Genomic DNA, 12,135 nt, shown 5'->3' on the forward strand with positions numbered 1-12,135 from the left:
GTAAGGGACAGCTCTGCCCTGCTCACACACTGTCCTTATCTTTGAGAATGCCCATTCCAGGTCTGCGTGAGGATGGGCTGTCCTTTACAGTGCAATTACTGGAGTTTTGTCTCACATTTTTTGAAATGCTTCAGTTAGTAGGAACTTGTGCTAATTCCTCTTAGAATTCCACAGTATAATTTTCTTGCTCTTGCAGGTGATAGATGTCTTAGAACCTTCTTGTCCATCCTTGCATAGAGGAAAGAGCTCTCAGTGGCTAATGCAACCTGATGATAAAAAAAGGCCTCCGAGTTTAACTGCAGTTACTTTAGTGCAGTGACTATGGGCTGAGCCAATAGTTGAACATATGCTCAAGCATTTTGCTGTGCTGTGGGTTGGCTCTGGATGGATTTATTGCTGGTAATTTGAGGAAGGCAAAGTAAGTGGGATATAAGATAATACCAGCTTGAATTCCTCATCTGTGAATTTCTCCTTCCAGGTCATGATTAAGAAGTGTTGAGTATTATGGAAAAATTCAGAAGCTATTTGAATTGATAGGGTGAGAGAATAAATAGCTGCCCTCATTCCCTTTCTCCCTCCCCGACCTTAGCTCCAGACGATGAAAATATCAACATAGAGCAATATATTTCTGGGACATCTCATATGGTATTACAAGGAGAGTGAAGGAAAGATCTTAATGGCACAGAATGAAAGACTCTAAAAAAACACACGGTCTAATACTGATCTTTTAGGGATCACTGGCCCTGTATTTTAAATGGCACTAGCTAGTATTTTTCTTTCGTATCCTTTAGGAAAGATCTGCTCTGATCTTCATCTTATTTATTGCCCCCCCAAAAATTAATTTTACTCATTTTTTTTTTTTTAAAATAAAACATTTCATTTGGCACCAGAGCAAATGTTTTACTGGGAGGCTAAGGTAGATGTAACGCATGTATTGCATACACTGCAGTCATTTTTTAAATTCTATCAAAAAAGACAGCCATAACTTTTTTTACCTAATTTAGTGTGCTGCTTATTGGTCAATAGTCCGTTATTTTCCAGATGTTCAGTAATTTATTTTCCTTAATATTTGTTCCGTTACTACTAGATACAGTAGTCAGACTTATAAGGGGGTAATTTCTGGTACCATTAAATTTCTTGTTGATTGCTACTCATTTTTGTTGTTATTATTACTATTATCAAAGCATCTAAAACCCCCACCACCATCAGGGCCCATTGTGCAAAGAACAATGTGTACATTTAGGAGGAGACAAGTTTAAGCAGCCCAGTATAATAATACAATGTCCCCTTTTATTGAAAACTGGTATTTTGCTATCCCCTAGCACTGTAGTTCTCCCAGTCCCTCACAATGAAGGAATAATTATTGGCACACCAAACTCATTGAGTAACTCCTTTGATATACTAGCATGACCACCACACAGCAAAGAAAATGTATTTGTATCTCACATAATCCCTCTTACATTCTTTCATAATAGTTTTAACTGATTGGTGAGTACATAAATGGATATTCTTAAAGTTTCTAGTTAAATGTGTATATTAGAAAGGGATAAGCACCTTTCTGGAGGATTTACGAACGCAAACCTACCACCCTCAGCTCTTGATAGGTGTATTTTCTGCAGTCTGTCTTTACCTCACTCAAGTTGTCAATTTTTCTGTTTGCTCCTGTCTTCACTAGCTTGAACAGCATAGTGAGGGGATCTTGCTTCCGACAGCTAGTTCAAGGCTATCTAAAAGCTTGAAATGGAGGGCACTGAAGGAGAACATAGTTGTCCTAGTTGTGAGCCACAGGGTGATGGATAATCTGCCAAATAAATGGCAGCAAAACATCAAAGTTAGCTCTGGTTGAGCTTTGTTCTGCCAGGACCAGAGCTGGTTGTTCAGGGTTATCCAGGCATCACTGCAGCTACTTGTGATCTGCAGGACGGACACACCCTTTTTCTCTACCACCTCTTTAACTTTGCGGTTTTTTTTGCCCGATGTTGTACCACTTTCATGGGTTGCTTGTGTCACCTGCCTGAGGAGAATCTCCAGGTGACCACAACTGAGACCTAAGCTGGACTCTGAACAACTATCTCTGATGCATATGAGTGGAGTTCTTCACTGTGACCTTCAGTGGCTTAATTTGGAGAGAAGACATTGGAATTCAATGTGGCGTCATTTGAAGTAAAGATGCTGCTGCCTTTTTCACTAAAACTCATTATTTGTAGCTATAACCCATTTTGAGATGCAGAGGAAGGAGCTCTGGGCTGTGACTCCTCAGTCAACTGCATGATGGGAGATGCCACTTTGCCCAGACTTGGCATGAACACCAAGGGGACAACTCAGCTTTGCTGCCACCTCACAGAGCTTCACACTTGCTCCTTTTGACCTATGTGTTTTTAGCTCTGTCAGTGACACCTAACCTCTTCAGCTTGGCAGACCACAATTATCTTAAGCTACTCAATAAGCTGTGGCTTGCGGTAACCAGAACAACTCCTGATACTCATGGACAGCTCTTGGGTAGCTCATGCATTACTCAGCCCATGCATCCAGGCAAATCCATGTGTCCTGAGCAATGTCTAGGAAAGCAGGAATCTGAGCATGTGGCTGCCTGAAATAGCTGCCTCTGGTCTGCTTCTGCTGGAGTAGACTGCAAGAAGTAGAGGCCTGTGTTGGCTTCCCTCTTTCTCCTGAGAGCTTCTTGGAGTCAGCACTTGGGTACATTTGGAGCCAGAGGAATTTCTCTGGCAGTGGTGGTAGCTCAAGAGATTTCTTAGAGGCTTTGTGCCCCATGTGTCCCTGGGAGGATGTGGTGGGAGCAGCTAGCAAATATCCCAGAAAGAAGCCGTGTATATCTCCCAGGAGCTGGCCTCAAATGTTAGAATTGTTCTGTTGGGCCGTAGATCTTCATATTCCGCCACCAATACCTCCCAGTTGCTGTGGATTTCAAACCTGCAATGCCAACAATGTGGGTGAAAAAATACTCCTCCTTGATAAATCTGGTGTGTGTTGACTATTGCTTGGCTATGTAACTGCTAGTGGGACCATCACCAAAGCTAACGACTGTCTTGATATTTCATTTCTGAGGCAATTTCCTTGGAGGCAGTGTAGCAAGCTCCTTCAGTAAACTGTCTCATTCCATCTCTGCTTATGCAGTTTGATCCAATATGAAGCCCATTCTGGCAAGGCAGCTGAAGAGTCCTTGAAAAATCTCTTGACTTGAAATCATGTCTAGTAACTATCTTAGCTGTGTTAAACAAGATGGCAAATGTATGAGTCTTCTCAGTTTTCATTTTGTGAAAGCAACTCAGTACTAAGGGTTTCTTGTGGTCCAAGGAATGTATTTTCCACATCTATAAATTTCACACAAGAAATGGCGCAATCATGTAGCAGCACTAATTTTGTTCCCTACAACTTCTCAGTGGTGGTTTTCAATCCATGATTAAAATGTCTGTTCCTACCACATAACTTCTTGTATTATCTACTAATGACTCAAATGTTTCTTTTTTTTTTTTTTAAGTGGAACTCAAGGTTATCAGCATTATTTCATGCAAATAGCACGATGCTGCGTGTCAGGCCTCAGAAATATGTGGGATTTGCCTCTGAGTTAGGCGTGTATTCAAAAGCTAAGATGGACCACTTCCCTTTGTTGTTGTCAGGACCACAAATCAGACTGGCTGAATCCCAGTGCTAAGAAAGGTTGCTGCTCCTTATCAGACCTGAGTGGGTCATAGCTTATATTTTGGGAGACACTGAGGTGCTAGCTTGCATTTTTGTAGAATCTGACTGAAGTGCTCACTTTGGGGAAAGAGATGTGAAAAGATTCACTGTGTTCTTGAGCAGCAGAATTGAATCTCAACTAGCAGGGGTCAAAAACAACAGTAGGGGATATTAAAACTATAAGTAAGTGAAAGGGTATTACTCTGTTTATTTCAAGACCTGAAAACATTGATCTCAGGGGAATATTCACATGTACCTCCTGAAGTGGGACTTGATTTCTGCTGTTTTGCCTTTAACATGATCTGTGAGCATTTAGGCATCTGTTGAAATTGAGGTCTGCTCCCAGGGTTACCTCTTGCATTTTCAAAGAGCTGGTGTTGGATAACAGCTTTCTCCAGGAAACATGCTTTACAGCCTGGGATCCTTTCAGATGACCCTCTCTGGGCAGTGGGTATTTTTGCTTGCTAGGAGATTTGTAAATGCGTTAAAGTGTATGCTCCTTGTTTTGTAGCATGCTGCTCATTGCCAAATGCTGCATGCTTTATTTGTCTCAAGCTGTTACATGTTGCTGTCTAAGGGCCTGGACTAGTGTTAGTTTTTAATTCTCTCTCCTTTTAATTCTTTCTTTCTCCTTTTTTCTCTCTCCTCTCTCTCTTTTTTTTTTTTTAATTTTTTAAATAATTTTTAACCTGGAAGCATAACAAAATGGTTAGAAGTATTCTAGACCTTTTATTTTGTTTAATTACCCAGCCTCTGCACATACAGTTTTTATACAAAAGATTTAAAAGTAATTGGTGATTAAGACAAGAGCTGGTTTATACATTTAGCTACCTTGGCTAGACTTTGGCAGCATCAGGTAATTGGGATATTGCAAGGATATGACAAATGTTATTGAGAGGTCATCTGCATACTAAAATCAACTCAAATTATTGTAAAATTACATAATGAAATTGTAGCTTTCTCTTTTGACATGGATCCCACTCTGGCTTGGTATTCATCTACTATTTACCTGGCTCTGTTCTTTCAATGGTTTATAACCTCTCTGCTCCTTTCTCAGATTGCCTGCTATTTTTCCAGGGCTCTAAAAGCCGCTGAAAACTACAAGGATTTTTTCTGTTCTGGTCTTTTTGTTTACTTGGTTGTTTTAAAAGTTTTTTTAAACCCATCTGACTGTAGGTGAAGAATCCAGAGTCCGTTTCTTTTCTCCAGGATGCTATACCCCTTTGATAAAAGCTTTTATAGGCGATAGCCCAGAGCAGAGAAACGTGGGCAAATTAATTACTTAACATGTGGAACAATTCCTCAAGCACTGCCCATGCACACTTCCTTACCCTGTGATAAGCAGGGGTGGTTTCCCTACCTCTCAGTGGAGATGAGGCCAGCAAACCTGTGCTGGCTGTGGGAAAGGCTCAGCATGTGTGTGCAAGCCCTCATTAGAGAGCAGCTGACTGGCTGGAAATGCACACCCTAGTTTACATCGTGGCAACTATTCCTGTGCACGTCCCCCTAGGTATTTTTGGGACTATGCTTTTCCCCGGTTCTTGGTCCTTGTCCCCACATGGGGCTCGTGTGGCTGGGATTCATTTCTTGGCCAGCTGTGGAGATCTGCTGCTGGTCTGCGCCTTCCCTCCTTCCACCCCCTCTCTTCTTCACCAACACCTCATCTGCGTTGACATCCTCAGCCTCCTCTGCTTCTCCTACATCCGGGGCAGCTGACTTCCCTTGGTTTCCTTCCCACTCAGGCCACCGGCTGCCTTCCTTTCCTCCGCTGCAGCACAGGGCTGTTGTGTCTGCTCCCCCCTGCTCCCTGCCCAGGAGAGGTGTTGGTTTCCGAGGGAGCATGGTGGATGTCCTCGCACAGCCCAGACCCTTTGCAGTGCTGCTCTGCTGCAGCACCTCACAGACGTGCTGCTGCATTTTCTGGAAAATCCATACATCAGTCTGTCTTGTTCTGCTGTTCAACAGTCATTTTCTGACAGAAAACCAACAGCTTTCTCTGTGCTGCACACCCACTGAACTAACAATAACTATTTTATGGTTTTGCTACCCTTGCTGTTAACGGAGAAGCGTTCAGCGTCTATGTATTCTTACTTGGCTACTGGCCACACTTTCAATTTCTAGTACAATTTTTCTTTTGACATTCAGAGCTGCTCATTGTAAAAACAGACCAGGTTTGTTGCAAGCTTTGAGATGATAGCCTTAAATCTTACAACCACCATGACTATTAGGGTATTCCAGCCTTTTCTATTGGACTTACTGTTTCTTTGCATTGCAGCTGATTCTTTCTAATCTGACTTCACCAGTTGCCAGCCAGCCCTATGCAATTTTCCAGCCTCAACAATAATTTGTTAGGTGTTGTCTGTAGAGGACTAAGAGAGAAGGAAGAATGGGGGTGACAAGAGGGACATGCAGGGTGAATGGGACAGGGAGGAGAAACTGAAGGAGGTGGGTGGCAGAAAAGTTGCCTCTGACAGTTGTAGCCTCACGTGGGAGGGGAAATATTTTGTTTCATTGTTCATCTATGCTGCCCACTGATATTTCAGACATGTCAGTGGCAACGTGGTATGTGGGCCTACATGTGGCAGAGAGTGTGAGGAGGCCACTGACCTTTGAAATCAAGATCATCACTTATCTGAGGAAAACCAAGAACGCTGTACTATCTGCTAATGTAGACATGGAACTGTACAGGCCAATCCAACCTCAGAGTTGCTCAAGACTATCAAGTGGTTCTGGACCTGCCTTCTGCTGTCTTTCAGAGTATGGCTGGTATTACGGCATTGGAGGTGCCATTGATAATGACTAGGACAACGCTGGTTTGTGTCAGAAAAGCCCAGGCAGTGTAAGATCCTTTCAGTAATGAGAAGGCCTGTTCATAATCTTACAAGAAAGACACATGTTTTCAAAAGCCTGCAGGTAACTGTGGGCTGGAGTGATCCCATGGAGATCATGACATGACCAACTGGCCATGATGTCCACCCCCATTTCCCAAGCTGTTGACTGGAGACTCAGAGAGAGGAAGAGTTTAAATGGAAAAGGGTCAGGTTGTCCCAGCAAAAGGGTAGCTCCTTCTCCCACATCCCAAATAAGTTTGAAATACCGAAGACTTCATTTGTGGTTTTGGTTGACTATCCTGCTGTAGAGCTTTCATAAGGCTGTGAGTGGGAGTCAGTGGTGAGCCACTGTGCAAAATCAAGAGAAGACATGTTCCATTAATGTACTGCTTACAGCACCATCCACCTCCCCATGTCCTGCCCATTGTACAGTGAGCTTGTGGGAAGCAAGGACCAAGTGTGCTCTGGAAGGTGCCTCATATCTCACAGGTCTGAGTCAAACTGCCTCTAACACTGCTGTGCAGGGGCTGTTGGGAGGCTTCAGCCACTCCTAGAAGGGGTTGAGTGAAGCAGCGTGAAGTTTTCACTGGCCAACCAGCTCGTGAATATTTTCCTTCCCTTCTCTTGTTTAGTTTGTGTATTAGCTGGTTGTTTAGCTGATCTGGCAGATAAGGAGGAAATAACTGGGTAGCAACACTCCCTTATGCACAAGGTATTTGCCATGTTTCCCACTCTAACATAGCACAGAGGATGACAAGCACTACAGTAACTCACTTGACGTTATTCATTCTTGGATGGGAAGGGCATATTTCTGCTTACCCTACCAAGCAGAATCTCTGACAGGAGATAAATGTTTGCTCTTATCAGCAGGGTTTACTATGAAAAATAGATACTGCTTGCAATAAGCCAAGCTTTTTATTCTTTTGCTTAAATTTCTTGTACTTACTTTAGGCGTTTGTTAACGATAAGCATATTGAGAATTTCAGTGGTGCTAAATACGCTCAGTTGCCACAAACTATGCATGAATGTGGTTGTCTCATGCTTTTAAAGTTCAGCCCTTAAAGAAGCACGTGTATAAACAACGGCATGCAGTGATATATAGCGAAAAAAAAAAGTATGTGAGAACTGGCTTGACTTATCTTCTCAAAATCTGTATTCAGTGGAAGTGTTGACCTCCCTAAATTAGTGATACCTGGAAATCTCATGCAAGAGATCAGCTGGGTGACTTTACTGGTCTCTTCTATTCCAAGATTAAATGCATTGGACTGTTGTAATGCAGCTGGAGGTGATAAATTTGTGCGTCACTCTGACTAATTCTTCAGCCAGAAGGATGAAGGGACTTAGGATGGAAGCATTTCTAAACATGAGTCACCCAGACACAGTGATGATATTCTGTTCATGCCATGCAGGTTCTACTTTCTAGTGGAAAATACAAACATGGAGACCATAGATCTATGTCTATAAGAAGTAATTTCTGCCAGTTCGAATGGCTGTACTTTTCAAATATCATATGTTCCAATATTACTGGAATCATTCCAGTATTTTTTGAATATTTGAAAAACTGTAAATTTCCAATCTATTGAAATAGTTATTATATTATTGAAATTCAATGAGGTGGGTACTCAGCTTTAACAACAAAACAAAAAAGCCCTTGGTTTCACCTGCGTAGTCCGAGATAATCTAATGGAAGTCATGCTGTGAACATGTTGTAACACAAGAATAGCCCCAAACACTCCTCATGTCTTTCAGGACTGAAGAGAAGAATGCACTTAACTGAACTAGATCTTCAGCTGATGAAGCTTGCATTGTGATAGCTCTTAAAGAACCAAGGTTGTAGACCCAGATATTGTGAAATCAGAAGTTAGTTGGCTTCCTGTTGCAGTGATTAGAACTGGACTGGAAGATTTCTCCCAGAGTTGCTGTCAGGGTTGTTTGGCCCGTGGATGAGACCTCTGTGATCCAAAGCCTGATGGTTGAGTTACTGGCTTGGCACATAGGAAATTTGGTTTCAATTTCCTGCTTTGCCCAAAGCAGACTTGACATTTTTCATGCCAAACCTTTACTGTGCTTCAGTCTGGGTGACTTGAATTTAGGACTCCACATGCCAGACGTGATACCACAACCGTCAGGGTACGGAACATTTGTCTTGAAATGGAAACATTTCCATTAAAACCCTAGCACTGCTGACAAAGCGACCTACTTAGATGAAATGATGTTCATTGATGAAGGTCATTTCTTACATGGAATTACTTGCTTTGGAACAGAGCCATTCTGGACCTGGTGCTAGCTGAAATGTGAATGCGCTTTGGTCATGCCCTTTGTCCTGCTGGAAGCTGGGAAGAGTCAGTGAAGACCCAGGTGGGAAGAGCTCTTGATTCCTGAGATCATCCATACCCCTGGACAATTTTTAAGAGGAGAAGCACCAAGCAGCTGCAAGTTGAGTGATCATCTGTCCCTTGGTCCGGTGCATTAACACAGCCTTTCCTTTGTGCAAAGGAACAGGCCACCTCACCTTTTATAGCTGTGCAGACTGGCTATAGGTGGCCTACTGAAGCGGTAGACAGATCAATCGGAAGCCAAGCTATTTTGTGGTGAAATTCATTTTTATAAGTTGTCTATCCTAAGAATAAATAATCCTTGGACAGACCCTGAAGTCCTCTCTCAGTCTGTTTTTGTTCAGCTTTTAGAGAGGCAAAACTGCTATTGAAGCCCAGATAATTTTCTTCTCTGAGGAAAACAGCAATGATGTCAAGATTTGGCCTGGTAAAATAATGACAATTCTCATCATTTTACAAGCTCTATTTATATGATGATGTCAATCTATTTAAAAGATGTTAATCAGGTTTCAGTACCTGTGTGTGAGCTGGATGGTAAAAGGATGTTTTTGCAAGCTAAGGCAGAAGGAAGCTGAGGGCTGCATCTGTGGTCATGTTGTATGCTGACAACCTTTCAGTCATTTTTGCCAATAGCTGGCCTACTGACTTCAATTGAGTGTCCTCAATATCAAGGAAGAATGTGCCAAGGAAGAAAACATGAGGATGTGTGTATATATGTTATACATAAAATAGTGCCTCAGCACATCCATGTACAGGCATGTTTCAGAAAAAAATGTAGTGATTCAAAGGGCCAATTTTAACTTTGCTAAAAGCAGCTAAATGATGCCCCTGCCCTACATTAAACTATACTGCGATCAAAGAGGGCAGATGCCAAGTACTTGTGGTTTTACAGCTTTCAAATAAATATTGCTCAACCTCATAAAAAAGAGCATGAGAACAGTGAGTGGATTTTTCCCTTCTCGCTTGTTCATTTATTTGTTCTATTTATTTCCAATATGCTTTATAGGTAAAGGAGATATTGCTGCTGCTTCTTCTCAGGGTGTCTGCAGGGCTTTTAGCTGTGAATGCCGCTTGACCTCAAATCCAGTTAATTTAGGTTGGCACGCTTGGTCGCAAAATGTTTTATGGGCTATCAGATAGAGTGCCCTGGCAGATCTGCCATGGATCTGCAAAGTTCCATACCCAGCTGAAACTTTTTTAATTCAATACTGTCATTTTTAAATAACAGTGCAATTGCAAAACAAATTGGCAGGTACTTATGAACTGAATACTGCCTGGGGCTCTGTCTTTTCATTTTGCTGACCAGTGTGCCTGGTCTTCAATTTAGAAAAGCACCCACTAGTTAAAAAGTGCTGGTGAAACCTTGTAATGCAGAGCTAACCGCATTGCGCATGGAGAGGGAGATGCTTGCTCTGACTTGTTGATCCTTACAAGCTGGTTAGCTTCATGGTGGAGGGCAACATTTAAAAATAAAAGTGCTCCGAAGTGTCTCTTACAGCACCCAGCTGAACATGATCCTTCTTTGCAAAGTTTAAGCGTTCTGCCCCAGGTCCTATGTGAAGCTTCAAGGAATTTTGGAATATCAATCTGGAAGGACCCTGTTGGCTCACTGACTCCCAGTGCTCTGCTATCTTGAACAACTACCTCATATGATCTCTTTCCTCTACAGCAGATTGCATCAGATACATGTAGGCCATCTCCTACAAATCAACATAGCCCTGCTGAAGCTGATCTGTGAAACTCCAGGTTTTGCCATGTGGCTTTGTAAATGTCCTTGTTGCTTTACCTACACATTTGCAGTGCTGTCTCCCTAAGCATAGTAACCAGAGGTTGAACAGGATGTTTGAAACAAATTGAGGTGTTCATGTTACCTCACAAAATCCTGCATCACCACAACATAAAGTCCTTAGGTTGTCAGTCTGCTGTTAGTCAGTCTGTGGATGAAGCAATTTGTCTGCCCATAAGCCAAGGTGATATGTAATGATACAATCCAAAAGTCAAAAATAAAGTGCTTTGTTTGGAAGGTTGTCTCAAGTGGGCTTTGATGACACAACAGCAGATGCAACTTTCATAGGCTGGGGTCTTCAGTTGATTATCGTGTAGGAAAGACACAACCCAGGAAGCACGAATAACAGGCTCTTTAAAGACATTCCAATTGTTGTGAACCAAGATGATCAAAGTGTGAATTTACTAGAAGAAGGAGCACCTCAAACTGATACAACACTTGGGCCATTAGCCCCAAGTGACATGGTGGTCATATGATCATATATGGTGTGGTCCTGCACTGTGTCCTGTTTAGTGGGCATCCTCTGTTCACACAATTTACTGTGCAATGTGGCTGTAGACCAGAGGGTACTTTGCAAACTCCATGAGTATCTTCAGTCACAGGACTTAGGGAGTTACACCACTGCGACGTGAAGTTGAGCTGTGTGGACAAAGGAAGTGTATCTATACATTATGGGTTTCCACTTGCCTGTGACTAAGGTCTCCAGATCTTAGCACTCACTGGGGTGGTGATAAATCCTGTTGTGGGTGCTTTGAGGATGGTGTCTTTGACTGTTAGGTAATGTAGTCACTTCCCTAAGTGATATCTGCCCAGGACATTTACCAACACCCGTACTTCCTAGTTACCACTGCAGTAGGAGCAGTTGTAGTCTTTGGGCAACTGGCATTATAAGTCATTGATTTCTGAACATATTTTCTGTAAACTGAAGTCTCCCACCCTGCTCAATGGGAGTGGGAGCATAAGGACATTTTCCTCCCAAACGATTTCAAATAAAGCACTGGGTACTCTTAACACAGGACAGCAGAGATAAGGATAACACAAAGGTTTGTCTGTATCAGCTAAGGACAGCCAAATACATTCAGAAAATTGTGTGAGAGGACCCCTTCCCAGGTCACAGCATATCTACAAGCAGTGAAGAATCCACTCAGAATATAGGAAATTTCAAGTTGTTTGAATGTCACTAGTATTTGGGATACACATCTATATTTATCTCTAAAAACATATAGTATAAGGTATTTACCTTCCCTATTCCAAAAAAATCCATTGTGTATTCATCTTGAGTGAATATGTCTTCAAGACTACTAATTTTTCAGAAGAGCTTTGTTCACTCTCAAGGTCAGTTACATTTAAAATATAAGTTGAGACAGGCAGAATCATTAGTTCCTCCTCCAGAAAAATAGCCTCTGTAGCCATGAGGAGAGGAACTTCAATTGAAAGGAGACCAATGCACAATTTCCTGACATAAAAATCTATGTGAATAGGA

At 42.2% G+C, this 12,135-nt stretch overlaps 1 long non-coding RNA gene across 1 annotated transcript in view; it reads left to right on the forward strand.

Moving 5' to 3' along the window:
• The window catches only part of LOC139828406 (uncharacterized), a 63,566-nt gene extending 52,175 nt beyond the window's left edge, over positions 1 to 11,391 (forward strand). Inside the window, exon 5 of the long non-coding RNA XR_011739946.1 lies at positions 8,280 to 11,391. This is a non-coding gene — a long non-coding RNA (uncharacterized lncRNA). The remainder of the gene's footprint in view (positions 1 to 8,279) is intronic.
• The last annotated feature ends 744 nt before the right edge of the window (positions 11,392 to 12,135 follow it).

The sequence above is a fragment of the Patagioenas fasciata genome, chromosome 1 (assembly GCF_037038585.1).
Source record: "Patagioenas fasciata isolate bPatFas1 chromosome 1, bPatFas1.hap1, whole genome shotgun sequence".
Taxonomy (NCBI): domain Eukaryota; kingdom Metazoa; phylum Chordata; class Aves; order Columbiformes; family Columbidae; genus Patagioenas; species Patagioenas fasciata.